The sequence below is a fragment of the Dipodomys merriami genome, unplaced genomic scaffold (genome assembly GCF_024711535.1).
Source record: "Dipodomys merriami isolate MVZ:Mamm:240054 unplaced genomic scaffold, mDipMer1.0.p SCAF_41, whole genome shotgun sequence".
NCBI classification, from domain to species: Eukaryota; Metazoa; Chordata; class Mammalia; order Rodentia; family Heteromyidae; genus Dipodomys; species Dipodomys merriami.
Genome location: NW_027205715.1, coordinates 3,735,332 through 3,755,101, shown reverse-complemented (window position 1 = coordinate 3,755,101; position 19,770 = coordinate 3,735,332). Strand labels below are relative to the sequence as shown.

At 47.8% G+C, this 19,770-nt stretch overlaps 1 protein-coding gene across 6 annotated transcripts in view; it reads left to right on the top strand.

Moving 5' to 3' along the window:
• Nucleotides 1–339: 339 nt before the first annotated feature.
• The window catches only part of Kifc3 (kinesin family member C3), a 73,596-nt gene continuing 54,165 nt past the window's right edge, over nt 340–19,770 (top strand). For 5 of the 6 annotated variants that reach the window (XM_069992405.1, XM_069992403.1, XM_069992404.1 and 2 more), the window contains exon 1: nt 340–417. The gene's annotated coding sequence lies outside the window, so the exon portion shown is untranslated. The remainder of the gene's footprint in view (nt 418–19,770) is intronic. The other variant, XM_069992408.1, reaches the window with a different exon arrangement.

Below are 19,770 nucleotides of genomic sequence, written 5' to 3'. Positions count from 1 at the left end.
AACAAACCTATGTAGGCCAGGCACAGGTGTCTCACACCTGTAATCCTAGCTACTTAGCAAGCTGAGAGCTAAGAATCTGTAACCCTGAGCTTCAGCCCCAGCCCTGGCAGGAGGGAGGGTTTTTGAGGCAGCATTGGACATCTGGGATCTACAAATGGGAGGCAGCATCCTGGGAGGGCCAGGCCAGGCTTGGCTGGGGAGCAGTGGGTTGTGGCTGGTCTAAGGGCACAGGACACAGGGACAGAGGTGTCCTGAGGAGGAGTCCCAGGACTGTGGACTTTAGTCTGAAGACTCTGGAGCCGCCCAGGAAGGAAGAGGACTCAGGGAATGGCCTGGGTGGAAACGCTCCTTGGGAAGGCCGCCTCCTGGAGACCCAGAGACCAGAACAAGTATGAACTGAAAGCTGGGGTGGCGGAGGTAAGGACCGGACCTGGGCTGGGGGCCGTGTGTGGTGCTGGTGCTGGTGGTGTGCATGCTGAAGAGAGACTTCCTAATTCACCAGCTTCCCTGGGACACAGAGACTGGCCTTGTGCATAAGAGCCTTCGAGCGTTCTTAGAACTCTGTGGCCTGAATTACTTACCAGGCATTGAAGGGAAGGGATTGTAATGAAATGTACTTCATCTCTCCTTAGATTAAAAATTTGAAATTGTTTTTGTTAACGCAGTTGTAATAGCATTCTAAATGCCCCCTTTAGAGCCGGTCCCACTGGACTACAAGAGACCACACAAGAAAATGCTTCCCTCCCTGGCTGCGAGCTAGGGAGCTCTAGATCCCTCCTTGCATTGTTATGTGCACCCCCCCTTTTTTGGGGACTCACTCTGGCATTTTCCTTTCAATGGTCAGAAATCTGCTTCCAGCAGAGCCCTCTCACTCATGCCCACCACTACTGTGGCTGTCTCCTGGACCTACTGTCATCAAGGGCAGCCGGAAGTGGCCTTGTTGGTGGCAGCCTTTGTGTCAGGAGAAAGGGGCTTGCTCTGGTCCTTTCCATGGAGAATCTTGTCTTTTGAAGAATTTCTCAGTGCAGAGACTCCCATTTCCCTGTGGCTGGCCAAAGCACTAACTGTACCTTCTTATTACTACAACTATACCGGCTACCAGATTCAAAGTTCTGCACACTAGGTGGGTTGTATGTCCAGTGAATCTGGGGGGCAGTGATTCAAAAGAGGTAAAGTCTGGATCCTTGGGGGGGGGGGTGTTTGAGACTCATTTTACAAGCCTTTTTTATTTTATTTCATTTTTTGTCAGTTGTGGGGCTTGAACTCAGGGCCTGGGAGCTATCCCCAAACTTTTGAACTCAAAGCTAGTACCCTATCACAGACCCACTTCTGGTTTTCTTTATCTTTTGTTGTTATTGTTGTTGGTTGTGGGCCTGAATTCTGGGCCCGGGCGCTGTCCCTCAGCTCTTCAGCTCATGGCTAGCGCTCTACCACTTGAGCCACAGCACCTTCCAGCTTTTTCTGCTTGTGTGATGCTGAGGAATCGAACCCAGAGCCTCTTGCATGCAAGGCAAGCACTCTACCACTGAGCCACCTTCTCAGCCCCCACTTCTGATTTTCTTGTGGTTAATTGGAGCCTGGACTGGCTTTGAACTGTCATCCTCAGATCTCAACCTCCTGGGTAGCTAGGACTACAGGCATGAACTGTGGGCACCCAGCAGCTCCATTTCTTTATTCTGAGACTGGAGGACAGGAAGGAGAGCCAGTGTGAGATGGGCCAATCCTGGAGCTTCTGGGTGCAGAGAGGAAGTCAACTCCCCTGCCCCCACGTGCTGGGATTTGTTCCCAGCAGCCCATCTTCATTTCCTGATGGTGTACACACACTGCTGATCAATACTCGACTCCCCGGCCTTGAAAATATTTTACCTGCTGGGAAAGCTATTTCGGTCATACACACCCTCTGCCCTCCTGGATTCCACTGTGCACAGCACTTTATCAGCGTCCACTGGGAACGCCCAGCTGCCTGGCTCAGTCCTTCCAGCTGCCTACAGTGTCTCCTGGGGAACTTTCCGGAATGTTTGCCCTGGTCAGCTGCATTTGATTTATGAGAGAGAGAAATCATCTCAGTCTTCACAGTGACACGGTGGTAGGGAAGAACAGGCCATAAGAGTGAGTGGGGACGAATGGAAATATGTAAGCTATTTCATTTGAGAGTCCAGCATGGCTTGTGAAACCATACTCTACCTTTCCATGGTTTCCTAGCAGGGATTAAGAGGTGGTCATCTGAGCCCAGTGTGGTAGAGCACACCAGTAATCCTAGCACTCAGGTGGTGAAAGGCTCTGCACATTTTCTCTCTCTCCCTCAGTGTAACTGTAGTATTACTTCAGGGTATAGGAAGAGAATTAGATGAGTGAATTGTGTGTGTGTGTGTGTGTGTGTGTGTGTGTGTGTGTGTGTGTGTGTGTTGGTTCTGGGGCTTAAACTCAGAGCCTGGCTTCTATCCCTGAACTTCTTTTTGCTCAAGGCTAGTGTTCTATCACTTGAGCCACAGCTCCACTTCTGATTTTCTGGTGGTTAATTAGAGGTAAGAGTCTCACTGACTATCCTGTCCAGGCTGGCTTTGAACCACAATCCTCAGATCTCAGCCTCCTGAGTAGCTAGGATTACAGGTATGCGTCACCTGCACCTGGCTTGTTTTGTGTTTTACTTTTGGTGTTCACTGAGCCATACTCTAGCCCTTTCTGTACTTGGAACTACAACCATTTCGGTGGTGTTACCCCAATCTTTGGAGGAGGGGGGTGAGCAATGCGGATTAAATGTGGAAGCGGAAACAAGGGGAAAAAAACTACATGAGCAGAGTTCATACATCAGTCAACTATCTATTTTTGGTCTGTGGGAAGCAAGTGTTTTTAGTGCAGACATATTTGGAAGGGCTTCATGTCTGCCCTGGCAATCAGGGAAACTATCACCCTTGTTTCCTGATAGTATAAAGTCATGGGACAGACATAGATAATAAATCAACTCTAATTTCCTCAGAACAGAAACTGCTCTGAAATAAGAAGGGGAACGCAACCTTACAGCCCTATATTAAGTCACAAAAGAGTGCAAAGTAAAAGCCTCATGTTATTTAAGCTTTTTGTGTGTGGTGCTGGTGGTACTATAATTTGAACTCATATCCTTGCCCTTGCTAGGCAAGCGCTTTACCACTCTCCACACCCCCGACCTTAATTCACCTTCTTTTTCATAAAGCCAGAGCATATGTCTGCAGAATATTTTTCTATTCATTTGTCTTGACACACATGGAACTCAATCTCTTTTGAGAATTCTACTGTGTTTTCATTTAAATTTGTCAAAGGACAGGAAGGTTTTTGTTTGTTTGTTTTTAAAGGCATGCCTGTGAATTACTGAGGTAAAGAAAGTCAATGACCCCGAATTATACAACCTGGAGCAAAAACAAAACAAAATAAAACAGCAAAAGACAACATTAGCTAAGTGTGCTAGTCTGGGTCTTACACCTGAGACGGAAGCTATAAGCTGGAGAGTTAGAGGCCAGGCTACTCTATAGTGAGACCTTGTGTCCAAACCAACCCCCCCCCCCACAAAAAAAAACTAACCACGTAAAAAAAGGCAACACAGGCCGTTATAATGCCTGTTTATATTTTCTGTGAGCAGATCATGGGTCTTTCAGCAGCCATCTTTCTGCTATTATTATTATTTTTTTTAGCAGTACTAGAGTTTGAACACTGGCTCTCAAATTTGATAAGGAGGTCTTCTATCACTAGAGACAGAGACAGTAGAGTATTAAGGAATAAGAAAAGACTATTAGCCAGGCACTGGTGGCTCATACCGATAATCCTAGTTACTCAGGAGGCTGAAATTTGAGGATCATAGTTTGAAGTCAGTCCAGGCAGGAAAGTCTATGAGATTCTTATTTCTAATTAACTTCCAGAAAATCAGAAGTGGTGCTTGGCTCGAGGTGATAGAGCACCCTAGAGCACTAGCCTTGAGCAAAAGAGCTCAGGGACAGCACCCCAGGCCCTGAGTTCAAGCCCCTCCACCACCACCACCACTACAACAACAAAAAGACTAGTGATCAAAGAATGGAGAAGAGGGAGCTGAGTTCATAAATCAACTTGTATCTTATTAGGATAAGAATAATGAGGGAGAGAAATAGGGTAATAAGGGGGAAGACTGTGCATGTCTTCTGGGAATGGGTGGAGACCTTCCAGGACCTCAGTCAGATGTCCCCTCCTTCCACTTCTTTCATGGCTCACATTTCCAGTCATGGTAGCCCAGGATGTGATGTCAGCCTCCAAGGCGGGGAGAGCAACTTAGCAAATCTAGGTCAATTTAACCCTATTTTATAATATTGGTCAGAACTTCTCCAGTGTCTGTGTGTAGTGATGAATAAAGTCTGACCCCAGAGGTAAGGCAACAGGATAAACACACAATATGGAGTCAGGGATGCCCCACACCTCCTCTTTCCATCCAGTTGCCATCATACCTCTGCAAATGAAGAGTATCTTTCAGCCAGAGTGGCCTTTGAGTCCTTGCAAAGTACCCCGAGTGACATTGTTATAGGCATCCAACACAGTGAGCTCTAGCACAAAGTTAGGGGGAAACTTAAGTGTGGCCCAATTGTGTAACCTCCAAGATCAGTGATCTTGCAGTCAACTAAGAGCTGACCTAGAAGCTGGATCACCCCCAGGGAGGGGGACTGGACATGAAGGGCCTGGGATTCTCTCGGATGGATGGCATGACATGGGAGTTGCTGAGGGTCCTGCTGAATTTGCCTAGGTCAGGTCACAGGACAAAGTTTTCTCTCGCGAGAGATTATGTAGCGCCCCCCTTCACCCCTTGCTGGGCTGGTTATTCTGATGTTAACACAGCCACTTCAGTCTTTTGTTTCCATGGTCTCTATTTTCCAGTCTTTCCATTTCTAACCTATAGAGGGCGCTAACTTCAGCTCAGCCCACACGGACTTTCAGATTTCCAGCCGCGTGCCCCCTGCACACACGGAGCTCTTAATAAGAATTTCAAAATAATTAATCCTGTAAGGATAAAGTGAGCACACACAACCCCTGCCCCTCCCCTGCAGCGTAACTCAATGAATCTGCTAGTGTAAGTTTGCATCATCATCTAGATTCTAGAAGGAAATTGATCTCTGTTAAACTGGTGTGTAGTGGATACATTGACCTGTGGAATCTGGGCTTTGTGGCTTTGCTTCTGTACAACTCACCCCAACACTGCGGTCACAGAGCTGCAGGTCCAAGCCCGCCACACTTGCCTTGGCCCCATGGCTGAGCCCCATGCCCCATCACTGAGAAACTGTTGGTTTCTGCTTAGACAGAGGACAGGAATGTGTTGCTTAGCCTGACACAGGCGGGAAGAACATTCAACCCCAGGATTCATGTTTAGTAGAGCAGGAGAAGAGAAAGGAATTTAAATCATCCTAGAAATTCTCTGCCAAAGCCATGTTTTTTGTGGACTTTTTTTTTTTCATGAATATTTTCCACCTTGGACACAAAACAAACTTGAATGTCACCTACTGCAGGGAATCTAGAGTCTCTAGATTTTCCTTTTCTAACAGAAACTGTACTACCTTGGAAATGTGAATCTCAACCTCTACAGTTTTTCTTTCCAGCTGCCTAGAGACATCACAGGTGTCTAATAGTTAAAAATATCATGCAGCTGGCTGGGAATGTGGCTTTAGTGGTAGAGTGCTTGCCTAGCATGCATGAAGCTCTGGGTTCGATTCCTCAGTAGTACATACACAGAAAAAGCTGAAAGTGGTGCTGTGGCTCAAGTGGTAGAGTGCTAGCTTTGAACAAAAGAAGCTCAGGGACAGTGCCCAGGTCCTGAGTTCAAGCCCCAAGACTAGCAAACAACAACAACAACAACAAATCATGCAGAGCCGGGAGCCAGTGGCTCATGCCTGTCAAGCCTAGCTGCTTAGGAAGCTCAGATCCAGACCACGTAGTTTGAGGCCAGATGGGTCACAAAAGTCTGAGACTTCATTATCAGAAACTGGCTCAAACTGGCTCAAGTGGCCTGGCTCCTTGGCAAAAATCTATGTTTAGCATGTGTGAGGACCTAGATTTGATGCCCAGCACCATGTAAACTTAAAACACAAGGCTAGGGCTGGGAAGGTAGCTCAGTGGTACAGTGCTCGCCTTGCATGCATGAGGCTCTGCGTTCGATTCCTCAGCACCACATAAGAAGAAAAAGCTAGAAATGGTGCTGTGGCTCAAGTAGTAGTGTGCTAGCTTTGAGCTGAAGAGCTGAGAGACAGTGCCCAGGCCCAGAGTTCAGGCCCCACTACCGACAAACAAAAACAAAAACAAACAAGCAAGCAAAAAAAAAAAAAAAAAAAAAAAACCACAAGGCTGAGGGGTGTAGCTCAGCAGAACTCCTGTCTAGCAAGTGCAAGGTCCTGAGTTCAAATTCCAGTGCTGAAAAAAATAAAAGCAGTCATCCTTAGGTCTTTTGTTTAGCAAGCAAGACAGTGTAGTAGTTTCCACATTGAATTGGAAATTAGCTTCCTAAGATTGTTTTTTTGGGGAGGGGTAAGAGAGGGTGGGAATCACCCCAGATCCTTGCACATGCTAAACAGGTGCTCTAATATGTAAGGCACCTTGAAGCTGGTCCAAATTCGGCTCTTGCGGTCCTTCCTCCATCACTGAAGTCACTCTTGGTTCCCTTCCAGCTTTATGCTAAAGAAACAACCATTAAATAACAAAGCCACCCCGACTTGGACATCCCCAGGGCATCACAGAAACACACGGGTCCCCATCTGGGCAAAATGAGCTGAGAGTTTAACTGACTCCCTCAAAATGTATGACAGTTTCCAGGCAGTTAGACAGGAAAGAATGATTTACTAACAAAACCTTGGCTTCTGATTTTTCTAGTTAACAGCAAAGATGTTCCAACTGTAATTGCTCAGAGTATTTTTAAATTGTTTTGCAAAGGACTCTTCAAGCATCTAAACTCAATCTAAAAATATAACTTCTGTGGCCTGGGTGGTAGCTATGAGGTAGAACGCATGCTGGAGGCCAAAGATAAACTCTTAGCCAAGCACTGGTGGCTCACACCTGTAATCCTGACTACTTAGGAACATGGTTCAAAGCCAACCCAGGCAGGAAAGTTTGTGAGATTTTTGTGTGTGTGTGTGTGCTGGTTGTGGGGCCTGAACTCTGGGCCTGGGTACTGTCCCTCAGCTCTTCAGCTCAAGGCTAGCGTTCGACCACTTGAGCCACAGCACCACTTCCGCCTTTTTTCTTTTTGCTTATGTGGTGCTGAGGAACCAAACCCAGGGCCTCAGGCATGCAAGGCAAGCACTCTACCACTGAACCACCTTCCCAACCCATTTGTGAGATTTTGTTATCTCTAATTAACAACCCCCAAATCCAGAAGCAGAGCTGTGGCTCAAATAGTAGAGTACAAAAGCTCAGGGACAGCACCCAGGCCCAGAGTTCAAATCCCAGGACCAGCAAAAGCAAGCAAGCAAACAACAACCAAATCCCAGTACTTAAGTGTTTAAGACAGAGCTTGGAACCAACATGGACTGCTGACACAGCTCTAAACTTGCCTCGTGGGTGATGTTTCTAATCTGCTTTGTGCATTTCTCATTAACAACCAGATGGAGAGAGAGAGGAGAGGGCTGGGCTGGGTGGTCCAGTGCAGGAAGTACTTGACCAGAGAGTTTACACCTATGTGTGCTGCACAGCATGGCCCCCAGAGGCTCAGGTGAGCGGGTTTCCTTGGGCATGCTCAGTCTAGAACCTTCAGCTGCGGCTGGCCTTCAGTATTTAGTCTTGCCATTTAACAGCTGTAAGGCTATTTATCTGTACCAGAGGCCCAGGGTCACTTTACAGCTCAAGAGCTGGTCTCTGAGGGTCCCAGGACTCCGGGGGGTGATCATCACAAGTCCCATCCAGAGACAGAGTGGCCCCTTTAGTGTTTGTCTGGTGGGGCGAGGGCTCTGAACTGGAGAGTGATGGGGATTGTCTTCAATTTGAACACGGTCGCGCTGGCTGCTGAGGTAAGAAACGGTTACGTGGGGTCACTGTGTTATAGAAGTCCAGGTGAATGGTCGGAGCTGTGAGAGGTGGTGAGAGTGGCCAGATTCTGGGTTACATTTAAAGGCAGAGTCCATTGAATTGTGAATGATAGGCTGCCCAGCGTGGTAGCTCATGCCTGTAATCCTAGCACTCAGGAATCTAAGGCCAGAGGATTGAGAGTTCAAGGCCAGTCTGTGCTACATCGTGAGGGTTTTGGATGCCTTCATTTCCACTCGGAAGCCAGGAGCCCGTCACTGTTTCTCTCCTCTGTTGTAACAATTCTAATTCTTCTCAAAGCTGCATGGGTACCAGCTAGCTAAGTACCCTAAAGAGTCACGTCTTCAGGCCCATGCTAGTGACCCGTGTCATTTTGTGGAAGAGGGGGGTGGGAAGCCAGTCACCCAAAGACTTAATTGCTGGGCTAAAGACTGAATGCTTGCCTTGTTCAACACGGTCATCTCTGAGTCCAGAGAGAAATTGGGGAATCAAGCAGAAAATTCCAGGCCATGGGCTGCTGAGGACTCCAGACTGGAGGGAGACAGCCTGGACTTAGAGCATCATGTTTGTAGTCCCGGCTCTGGTGTGGCTGAGTTGGAACAGCTGGGGCTCAAGGAGTGGAGATTGCGAGAGAGACTCCCGCCCAGACCCAGAGGAGGCCCCTGGCAGGGGCTGGTCAGGCCCTGGGCCCTCCAACCATGTTTCTAACAGGCTCCAAACCCCTTTCCCAGGAGGCGGCCTGGGCTCTGAGATCCCAGGCCCTGGCCTACAGGTAAGGAGTCAGCATTACCCAAGGGGGTTGTGTGGTCTTTAGCTAAAGGGAGCACCTTCTCGGGGTGGAAGATGATGTTTTAATTCTCGTCAACGTGTCTAAATGTACTATATTGAGATATTTCTAGCATTTTCTACTCAAACTCTTGCCCAGCTGTAACTCTCAGAGGTGTACCAGGTGTTTCTAATGAGTACGGAGGTTCTTCTAGAAGTCTAGAATTACCAGCGCCGGCACTGGTAATTGAGTCAGACCTGATTTGCCCTCTACCCAGGGTGCCAGCCACTGAGGATGGGTTTTGCAATAGGAAAGCAGTTTATACAGGAGGCAGTTAATTTAGGGAGTTGGAAGAACCAGCCTCACATCTGTCTCTGAGAGGAGAAAGCAAAGAGCAGGGCGGTGTGAGGCCTGAGAGGAGAACTCTCCGCGGGCTGCTCCACGGATTCAGCACTTCAGTAGAATCTCTGTCCAGCGAATGGCAGCCTCTTCCTATCTGAGGGTGGAGTTTTGCCCACTGGATGGCCCAAGAGCCTCCACTGGACATGGGCGCAGGTGTAGGGTCAGGGATTTCAACCTGTTAAAAGATGGACAAATGGCCTCTGCATTTCTTAAGCAGCCTGGGGCCTTTGCTAGACAGCAAAGCTTGTCTAGAGACCTCTTAATTTGGTGAGGGCTGGGGATGGAGCTGAGCAAGAGTGCTCTGGGCACAGCCCTGGGCTCCACACAGCTGTTCTCCTGGGTCAGGCCAGCATCCCCATTGGTGAGATGGGGTGGTCACGGGAAGCCTTTTGAGTGTGTAATCCTAGCCTTGTGCACAGCCACTGGAGGGTCACACCTGTCACCCTAGCTCCTCAGGAGGCTGAGATCTGAGGATGGTGGTTTGAAATCAGCCCAGGCAGGAAAGTCTGTGAGACTTTGTATCTCCAATGAACCACCAAAATTTCAAACAAGGCAGAAGTGGAGCTGTGGCTCAATTGGTAGAGTACCAGCCTTGAACGAAAAAGCTTGGGGAAGCTGGGTCCTGGAGGGTCACACCTGTAATCCTAGCTACTCAGGGGGCTGAGATCTGAGGATCATAGTTTAAAGCCAGCCCAGATAAGAAAGTCCTTGAGACTAGTATCTCCAATTAACTATCAAAAAAATCTGGAAGTGGAGCTGTGGCTCAAAGTGATAGAATGCTAGCTTTGTGCAAAAAAGCTTAGGGATAGTGCCCAGGCCCTGAGTTCAAGCCCCATGATTGACAAAAACAAAAAACAAAAAACAAAAAAAAAAAACTTGGGGACAGTACCCAGAACCTAAGTTCAAGCCCCAATCCCTTCCCTTCCCCATAAAAAGGAGCATTTAAGATTTCCACTCTGAGACCATGGTCAAATCATTAACAAGTGCTTCTGAATTTGTTGGAAGTCTTGTTATCCAAAACACTTGACTCCTGTTTTGCCCGGGATTGAACACGTGTTTGAAATCAGTGCTCTACACAATGGAAGCACGCAGTAGCCGCTCTAAGCTACTTACTTGGAGGATGCAGTGGGGGATTGCAGGCAGGCTCTGCCCAGCTGCCTACTGTGATCTTGGGTAAGAAGAATAGGTCTGCTGGATCTCCACTGCCAGTCTGTTAACCAGGAAGTCGCGTCCACCCCCTCCCTGCGCTGTGCAGGGAAAGCTACCAGGGCAGGGGCTTAAATATCAAATTATTAGTACCGTGGACAATAACTGAACAGAATTTGTGACTTGCCTTCTTGTGACATTGTTTGTCTTGCTATTGTTCTTAGAGACAAAAAAAAAAGGTAGTCTGCAATGGGGGTTGGCTAGGTTTTGAGTGATGTCAGCCTTGCTGTACCAGATTGCATGAATTATTTACAAGTTGGTTATCTAGCTCTGTTTGATTGATTGAGTCCTGCACCCCATAAATATGCATTGGAATGTTTGCTAGTACTGGAGTGGAGGGGGGGCGCAGTGTTTCTGGCCTGAGGGATACTAACCTTGGACAGGCTGATGCTGGACTGACCCTCCCTGGGAGTCCGTGTTCTGGTGGGTGGGTGAGAAAGAAAAGATCCTTTTAAGTGGGTGCTGGTGAGGATCTGGCTTGGGCTGTCATCTGTCTTGCAGGGTAGGTCCCCTGGACTTGATGATGGCTTAGCGGGTGGGGGGGGGGGCTGGGGATGGAACCCAGGGCCTTGTGCATGCTAGACAAACACTTGGCAAGCAAGCTATGTTTTTAGCCTTAGCACTAGGTTTTTTGGTTTTTTTGTTTTTGGTTCAGAGTAACTGGGAAGGGACCATCCAATGAGGGTGTGAATTAAAGCAGCGTTGTCAGTAGAAAAAGATGGCAATGAGCAGAGAAGTGTGCTTAAAATAAGAGAAACTGTCAAACTGACAAACGTGAGTGGCTCATGTATAAATTTTTGATTCCAGAGGGAAAAAAAATCCCTGCGCCTAAACCTGACATGTACTGTATTCAAGTGCAAATATAAAGCACTGAACAATACTGTGCGTCAATATGCTGACATTTTTCAAGTTATAGGAAATTCTGTAAGGTAAATTTCAATGACATAGAAAACAAAATGAAGGAATGAGAATGGAAGAAGCCCCCAGCTTATAGGAGTTTTTGCTTGTTTTTGTTTTGGTGGTGTTCTTTGGAGAGGGAGGGGGCATTTCAGTTAAGAGACATTTCAAATGAATTTTAGGGCCAGGTATGGTAGCTCACTAATGTAATTCCAGCTATTTAGAAATTAGAGGGTAGGAGAAGAGCACAGGCAAAAAGTTAGAGTCCTCCTTTCGAACAAGAAGTCAGAAGAATAAATACATCCCTATTAGCCCAGCTATCTGGGAAGAATAGGTAAGAGAATTACAGTTTCGGGCTGGTCTCGGCAAACATGGGCAAAAGTAAGCGAGGTACTGCCTTGAAATGAGGTCTCTAACTTTTTTGCCTGAGAATGCATCCGTATCTGGTGCTGCCTTGTTTATTTTTGCAGAGATTCTATAGACTTTATTTTTTTGAGATTTGTAGTGACTTTAAGAGCAAAGTCCATGAAGAAATGGGGGTGAAGCCAAGCCATGATGGGGCTCCGCAGCCTGAACATCTAGTGTTTGGGAACACTTAGCAACTTTGCAGCCTGCTCTTTCCCTCCCAGTGAAGTCACAAAAGCAATATTTTCCACTTTAAAAATGTTTCCTATCCCTCACAAAACTTGATATGCTGACAGGTCCTATTTTCCCATCCTGATCTGTGCTTTCTGAACACAGTCTCGCCTACGTTCGCTTGGTAACAGACACGCACCAAGCCAGACAAGCGCAGGCAGGGCTGTAACCAAACAGCCGTGTCGACAACTCCCTGGGCTGTGTTTAGTATTGCCTGTGCGTAGTCCTCCAATCCCACGTGGCTTTGAGGACCAAGCCAGGGCTGCCGGGGCACAGGGATGCTTGGATTTGCCCTGGCAGGTAAAGCCAAGTTTTAACTGTTCCCGCTTGCTGAATCCCTATCCATTTTCCTGTTTTATTTTGGCAATGGGAGATCTAGTGCAGAAAAAATGAGAATGTTGGGAAGATAAAAGGGGGTTCCCACATTCTTTTTAAAAATGCATTTTTATTGCTATTAAAGAGTTGTGCAAAGGGGTTACGATTCCATCAGTCCGGTCTTGGACGTCCTCCCTTCCTTTGCTTGATTCCTGAATTCTTGATGAATGCCACACTGCCTTTTTACCCCATTTTTCCCAACTCTCCCTACGAAACTTGGCTCACCAAACCAGTGTGGAGCAGCCCACCAGGTGTCACCAGGCTGTATGGTGACCACTCTGTGTGGCCCTGTACTGAGCCACTGTCCCATCCATGCATTGGGCGAGGTCAAGAGCCTTTACACGGTGGATGCTGCTCATGGTGGAGGCTGAGATGGGGTTCTCTGTGCACTGACTAATAAATCCCCCCACTGGAGTCTTCTTGGAATCAGTGAGGAACACAGGCAGGGGGAAACGGGGACATGCTCACCCTCCCCCCTCCCAAGAACACATGTCTGCCCCACCTGCCCAGAACAAATAGCTGGGGAAATGGAAAAAAATGTCAACTAAGCAGTTGCTATGGCAACCTCATCTCACACTGGCTGCTACTTTTGTCACTTAAAGAAAAAAATCACACACCACTGCTCACCTTGGTGCATAAAGATTAACACAGCTGATGAGGTTTTTTTTTTGTCCCCCCCCCCATTTTGGCAGTGTTGGAGTTTGAACTCGGGACCTTGTACTTGCGAGGCTGGCTTCTCTCCAACCCAGTCTTTTGCTGGTTAATTTTGAGATGGGATCTCACATGTGCCTGAGCCTCCAGCCTCCTGCTTTAGGCTCCTCATTGTCCCTGGAATCACAGGTACCACCACTGTGTGCGTCCAGCTTCTCTCCACTGAGATGCAGTCTCCTGGACAGGCCTGGAACTGTGATCCTCCCATTTTCAGCCTCCAATGTAGCTGGGGTGACAGGCACCATGGCTAGAGGTTAAGAAGGGGGTCTCATGAAATTTTCTGCCCAGGCTGGCCTTGAACTGTGATTGTCCCGTTCTCACCACTTAGGGAACTAGATTATAGGTATGTCTATGCCTGGCTTCCATGATGCTTTCCACCCCCTATACCCTGGTATGGCTCACTGGGCTTGCTTGCTTGTTTGCTTGCTTCTAGCACTTGAGCCACACCTTCAGTCTACCTTTGTTACTGGTTATTTTGGAGATAGACTCTCTCAAACCTGTTTAAGCCCAAGGCTGGCTTCAAACCATGTGATCTTCAGACATCAGTCTCCTGATGCCCATTCAGTGGAGCATTTTGAAGGGCTGGAATACAAGCTAGGAGAGAGGTCTTCCTGCCAGCCTTGCTGCTCCCAGCCCATCCCTTCCTGCATCCACCCTGAGCTCCCCAGAGGAATAGCTTGAAGGTCTGACTTATGCTGGAGCCTAGCATACCTGGGGTTAGAAACAAGGGCCAAAGGACAGCCTGGGCTTGTATGGAATTTGGTTAAGCACAAAGCTTTGGTCCTAGTGTATGAAATGGGCTGATCAGAGTACTTAACTGCTTCCCAGGTGGGGAGTGTGGGAGACTTGGCGTAGAGCACTTGCCTTGAATGCCCAAGGCCCTGGCTTCCATTCCTAGCAATGGCTAAAAAGAAAGTACTACTTCCCTTGTGGGGTGACAACTAAATTTATCATCAGACAATTCTGCTTCATGTTAAATACTCTGTAGATGTTAGTACTTTATTAAAATGAGTCCAGCCGGGTGCTGGTTGCTCATACCTATAATCCTAGCTACTCAGGAGGCTGAGCTCTGAGGATCCCAGTTCAAAGCCAGCCCAGGCAGGAAAGTCCATGAGACTCTTGTCTCTAATCAGAAAACTGGAAGTAGAGCTGTGGCTCAAAGTGATAGAGTGCTAGCTCAGGTATAGCACCAGCCCCCAAGTTTAAGACCCATGAGCGACTACACACACACACATACAAAAATCAGTTCCTGAAGAAAATCCACAGAAAAGCACACTGTAATGAATGGAAGGGATGCACTTTAATTCTCTATAAGGTGATGTTGCTGCCTTTTCTCCTGTCTGGTGCTGAGGATGGAACTTAGGGCCTCATGTATACTAGTTGAATACTCTTCCACTAAACTGTATCACTAGTCCTTTCCTCCTTTATCTTTTTTTTTAGCCCATACTAGGGCTTGAACTCAGGGTCTGAACACTGTCCCTGCGTTCTTCAGCTCAAGGCTAGCCTTCTACCACTTGAGCCACAGCGCCACTTCTGGCTTTTTATGGTTAATTGGAGATCAGAGTCTCACAGACTTTTCCTGCCTGGGCTGACTTGGAACAGTGATCCTCAGATCTCATCCTCCTGAGTAGCTAGGATTATAGGGGTGAGCCACCAGTACCAGGCCTCATCCTTCAGAGCAAGCTGAGATACTGTAGGAAAACATTTCCTCTTGTCTCCTGGTGGATAAATGAGCTGACCGCTTCTGAGCCTCCCTTCCCCTTCTCCCCAGCCCCAGTTCTGACAGTGGAACCCAAAACCTCACACATAGTAAGCACACTCTATATCTCTGAGCTACACCCCCACCCCCAACACATGTCTAAAGTTTTCTATTAAAAGAAGGCTTAGAGCTGAGTGAGGGTGTGGCTCAGGGCTCAGTGGTAGAGGGCTTATGCTGGATTTGGTCTCCAGAACCATAAAACAGTTTTCTTTCTTCCTGATGAAGTCACCTGTCACAATTTCTCCCAGATTAGCCCTGAAACCCCTTGGGGACAGAGGCAGGATCTCTCCCATGACTGTCCCAGCAACGAAGGATGGAACCTTCCTTACTCACAGGGCGGAGGCCCGCAGGGAGTCAGCCTTGGCAAAGAGGAACGCCGTGAGAAAACCGTATTGCTTATTCCTCCCGACGATTACAGTCATACCCCTGTATCTCCCCCAGCCCCAAGACTACCCCTGGGGAATAGCTCTACAGTAGTGACACCAACCAAGGTTGGAGCCTAGCTAATGAATCATTGCTATGTAGCATGAGCCAAAGGGAGAGGCCAATAGGTGACACTCATCTAGGTGCTTCAGAATTCTAGCATTCTAAAAAAAGGGTCAGACAGGCACTGGTGACTCATGCCTATAATCCTAGCTGAGATCTGAGGATTATGGTTCAAAGCCAGCCTGGGGAAGGAAAGTCTGAGACAAGATCTTATCTTGAATTAACCAGCAAAAAGCTGGAAGTGGAGGTGTACCTCAAGTGCTAGAGCATCAGCCTTGAGGGGAAAAAAGCTCAGGAATGAGCCAGGTGCTGGTGGCTCACGCCTGTAATCCTAGTTACTCAGGAGGCTGAGATCTGAGAATCACAGTTCAAAGCCAGCCTGGGCAGGAAAGTCTGGGAGACTCTTATTGCCAATAAACCACTAGAAAACTGGAAGTGGCGCTGAGGCTCAAGTGGTAGAGCGCTTGCCTTGAGCTGAAGACCTGAGGGACAGTGCGTAGGCCCAGAGTTCAAGCCCCACGACCGACCAAAAAAAAAAAAAAAAAGCTCAGGGACAGTGCTCAGGCTCTGAGTTCAAGTCCTATGTATCAGCACACACACAAAAATCATGGTGATAATGCTAGTGACTAACAAATGAGCTATTATTACATATACTACCTTTGTCATCATTTACATTCCAGGGATGGGGAGCACCTGTGGATCACACCTATGATTCTCATTACTCAAGAGGCAGATTAGGAGGATTGCAATTCTAGAACAGCCCAGACCAAAAAAAAAAAAGTTTGCAAGACTCCATTTCATCAATAAAAGCTGGAGATGGTGGGTTTTGCCTGTTATCCCAGCTATGGAGTGAAATACAAATAGGAGGACTGAGGTCCAGGCTGGACTAGATAGGAAGTGAGACCCTACCTTAAAAATAACCAGAGCAGGACGGGTGCTGGTGGCTCACCACTGTAATCCTAGCGACTCGGGAGGCTGAGATCTGCGGGGTGGGACATCCTGCCCCACTCTGACATCACCACCACCCATGCCAGGCGGAGGGAGGGGGCAGTCAAAGGGCAGCTTGGGGGGGGTGGGCCACCAGAGGAGTGGGCTCTGGGGAGTGGAGATAGAGAAGGGGAAAAAAACACTGCAAGAAACACGCAGCAAGGGAAGCACCTCCCTGAGCGGAGCAGTGTCCCCAGCTCGCTTGAGAAGAGCCTGAGCTGGCCTGAGGGGAGACCCAGGCCGGTGGAAAGGCCTGAGCTAGCAGAGAGGCCGGGCGGAGAGGCGTGCTCAGGGCCGAGAAGTGCGCAGAGCTGAGAGGCCTGTGGAAAGGCCTGCAGAGATCAGAGGTTTGTACCAGAGGCCTGTGGAAATCAGAGAGGTCTGTGAAGTGTGGAGAGGCCTGCAGGGAGCCAAAAGGCTTGTGAAGAGGCCAGTGGCCTGTGGAGATTGGACAGCCCGTGGCAATCAGAGAGTTGGAGAAGCCCTTAGAGAACCGAAAGGCCCCTGAAGAGCTGAGAGGCCTGTGGGGAGGAGGAAAAAGGGGGGGAAAAACTTGCCCCCTTGGAGATTGCTAGGCCTAGTTCTGAGGTAACTCAGGACAGGGTTGCCGACCAACTAATAAAACTCCTTTGTCACCTTTAACCATACCTCCGTGGATTTTCTCACTGGTTATTACAATCTGGGGAGCACAGTTCAAAGCCAGCCTGAGACCCTAATCTCCAATTAAGCACTCAAAACCCAGAAGTAGAACTGTGGCTCTACTAGAACTAATCTTGAGCAAAAGAACTCAAGGACAGTGCCCGGGCACTGAATTCAAGCCCCTCAACTGTGGAGGGGGTGGGGTCGGGGGGGGGGGGACAGGCACATTGGCTCATGCCTATTATCCTAGCTACTCAAAAGGCAGAGCTCTATGGCTTCATGATTCAAAGCCAGCCTGGGCAGAAAAATCCACAATACTCTTATCTCCAAAATAACCAGCAAAAAGCTGGGGTTGGGGTGTGATTCAATCAGTAGAGTAGCAACCAACACAAGCACACCTAGAATGAGCCTGTTTAAACCCCTGTACTGGCAAAAGAGAGAAAGAGAAAGAGAGAAAGAAGAAAGAAAGAAAGAAAGGAAGAAAGAAAGAAAGAAAGAGGTTTGTTACTTTTTTTTTTTTTTTTTTTTTTTTGGTTCTGTTTGTGGGCCTGAACTCTTGGCCTGGGTGCTGTTCCTCAGCTCTTCAGCTCAAGGCTAGCGCTCTACCACTTGAGCCACAGCACCACTTCTGGCTTTTTTCTTTTTGCTTATGTGGTGCTGGGGAATCAAACCCAGGGCCTCAGGCATGCAAGGCAAGCGCTCTACCACTGAGCCACCTTCCCAGCCCAGGAAGGAAGGGAGGGAGGGAGGGAGGGAGGGAAGGGAGGGAGGGAAGGGAAAGAGAGAAAGAAAGAGAAAGAAAAAGAGAAAGAAAGAAAGAGAAAGAGAAAGAAAGAAAGAAAAAGAAAGAGAAAGAAAGAAAAAGAGAAAGAAAGAAAGAGAAAGAGAAAGAAAGAAAGAGAAGTGAAAAAAAGAGAAAAGAGAAAGAAAAGAAAGAAAGAAAAGCAAGTGTTATGGGGTCAGGAGAAAAGTCCACCACATAAAGCTCAAAGATCAAAATTAAGCTTTATTATAGAGGAGCTCAGCTGACTGGCCAGGGATGCAGCACAGAGGAAAACATAGTCTTTCAACAAATTACATTGCCACAGATGTTAACATTCAATTTATTTTTATCCACTTCCCCCCCCCAGTTCCTGTGGGATCTAGTTGATACTGGTAGTTCACTTAGGGGGAAGGGCACCCCAAGATTTCACTGGGACAGGAGGATCGTCAAGGGCACACTGATCTTTAGGTCCTCCCTGGGGACCAGGTGCTAGCACTGTCCCAGGTAATGCGCATGCGCATTATAGTCTACAGAGAGCAGCCAGGGGATGGCGTGACGGGGGTGGGGGAGTGGGGGGGTGCTGTCATGGGAGGAGGCTGCCACAGCCACAGGCTTGGGGACTCCTGGAGAAGCTTCCAGTTAGCAAGATTCAGCCTGGGATGGCAGATGGAGTTCCTGGTATGACAGGCTTACCTGCTGAGCCCTGGGGTGTGCTGGTTCCTCAGCTTTTGTCTCGTTTCATGGTTTCTGTGTTGGTGGATTGAGTAACCTGGGGCTTGCCAGGCTCAAGTGTGGTTTAGGTCACCTGAGCTGAGTGCATTTCCGGCTCTGCTGCCTTGATTGAGGCCAGCTTCCCTTTCATCCACATGATCACTACCTCCCTTCTCTACTGTCCTCTGGAAGGCCTGGGGGGATAGAAAGGCTGAGTCCAGGTGTGGCCCAGTTTATATGGCTTGGTGACCTCTCCAAATTTGTCGTTTGTCTCCTGCAAGCCCAGTTACTCCAACCCTAGGGATGATGGGATCAACTTTTTTTTTCTTTCCTAAACAAATGAATATGCTGGCTTTTACTCATCGTAATGACTTTTTTTCTCTACAAAGAAAGTATTTTATTTCAGCTTCCTCTGACTCTAACCTTATGGGGCTCTGGGTTATCATGCTCACTTGATAAAAAGAAGAAAGGAATCAGGCTGAGTAGCTTTCATTTAAAGCCATCTAAACAGCAGAATGAAAATCAAATCCAAGCCTGTGTGCCTTGAAAACCAATTTCTCTGATCATCTGGACTTCCTTTTTTTTCCCTCTTTGGAGGTACTGTAATTTGAACCCACTAGGCAGGTGCTCTGCCGCTTGAATCATGCCCTCAGCTTCTTTTGCTTTAGTTGATTTTACAGAAGGTCTGCTTTTTGCCTGGGGCCAGCCAGCCTCAGCCCAACATCCTTCTAAGGAGCTCTGCCTCCTGCAGCATGTAATTGTGATTTCAGATGCTGTGTACCACCATGCCCAGCTTGTTTGTTGGGGTGAGGGGGAAGGTAGTCTTATTATTTTTTTTGTTTAATCTCCTCCTTCTGTATAGCCAGAAAGTCTAGGCATGCTACCTGGACTTTCAAAGTCCGGTGGTGGAAGCTGGCTGTTGTATTTTTTGTATGTATATACTGAAGCCTTGTGCTAATTCAGCTTGCTTGCTTTGTGCTCTACCATTTAAGCCATGTTTCAGTCCTGCCTTTTTTTTTTTTTTTTTCAGTAGTAGGGCTTGAACTTAGGGCCTGTCGCTGAGCTTTCTGTCTCAAGGCTAGTGCTCTACCATTTTGAGTCACAATGCCACTTCTGGTAGTTAATTCGGGATAAGAGTCTCACAGACTTTCCTGCACAGGCTGGCTTTGAACACCTCAACCCCCAGATCTCAGCCACTTGAGTAGCTGGGATTATGGGCATGAGCCACCTGCTCCTAGCTCCTCTTTTGATTTTAAGTGAACTTCAAACATTTTCTTGCTACATAGCCCAACCTGACCTTGATCTTCCTGCTTTAGCCTCTTGAATGCTGGGCCTATAGACATGAGCCACTATACCTAGCCAAATAAAAAACATTTTCATTTGCCCCTAAAACTAATCTAGTCCTAAGTATCGTGCCCAGGACTATAGTTCCTA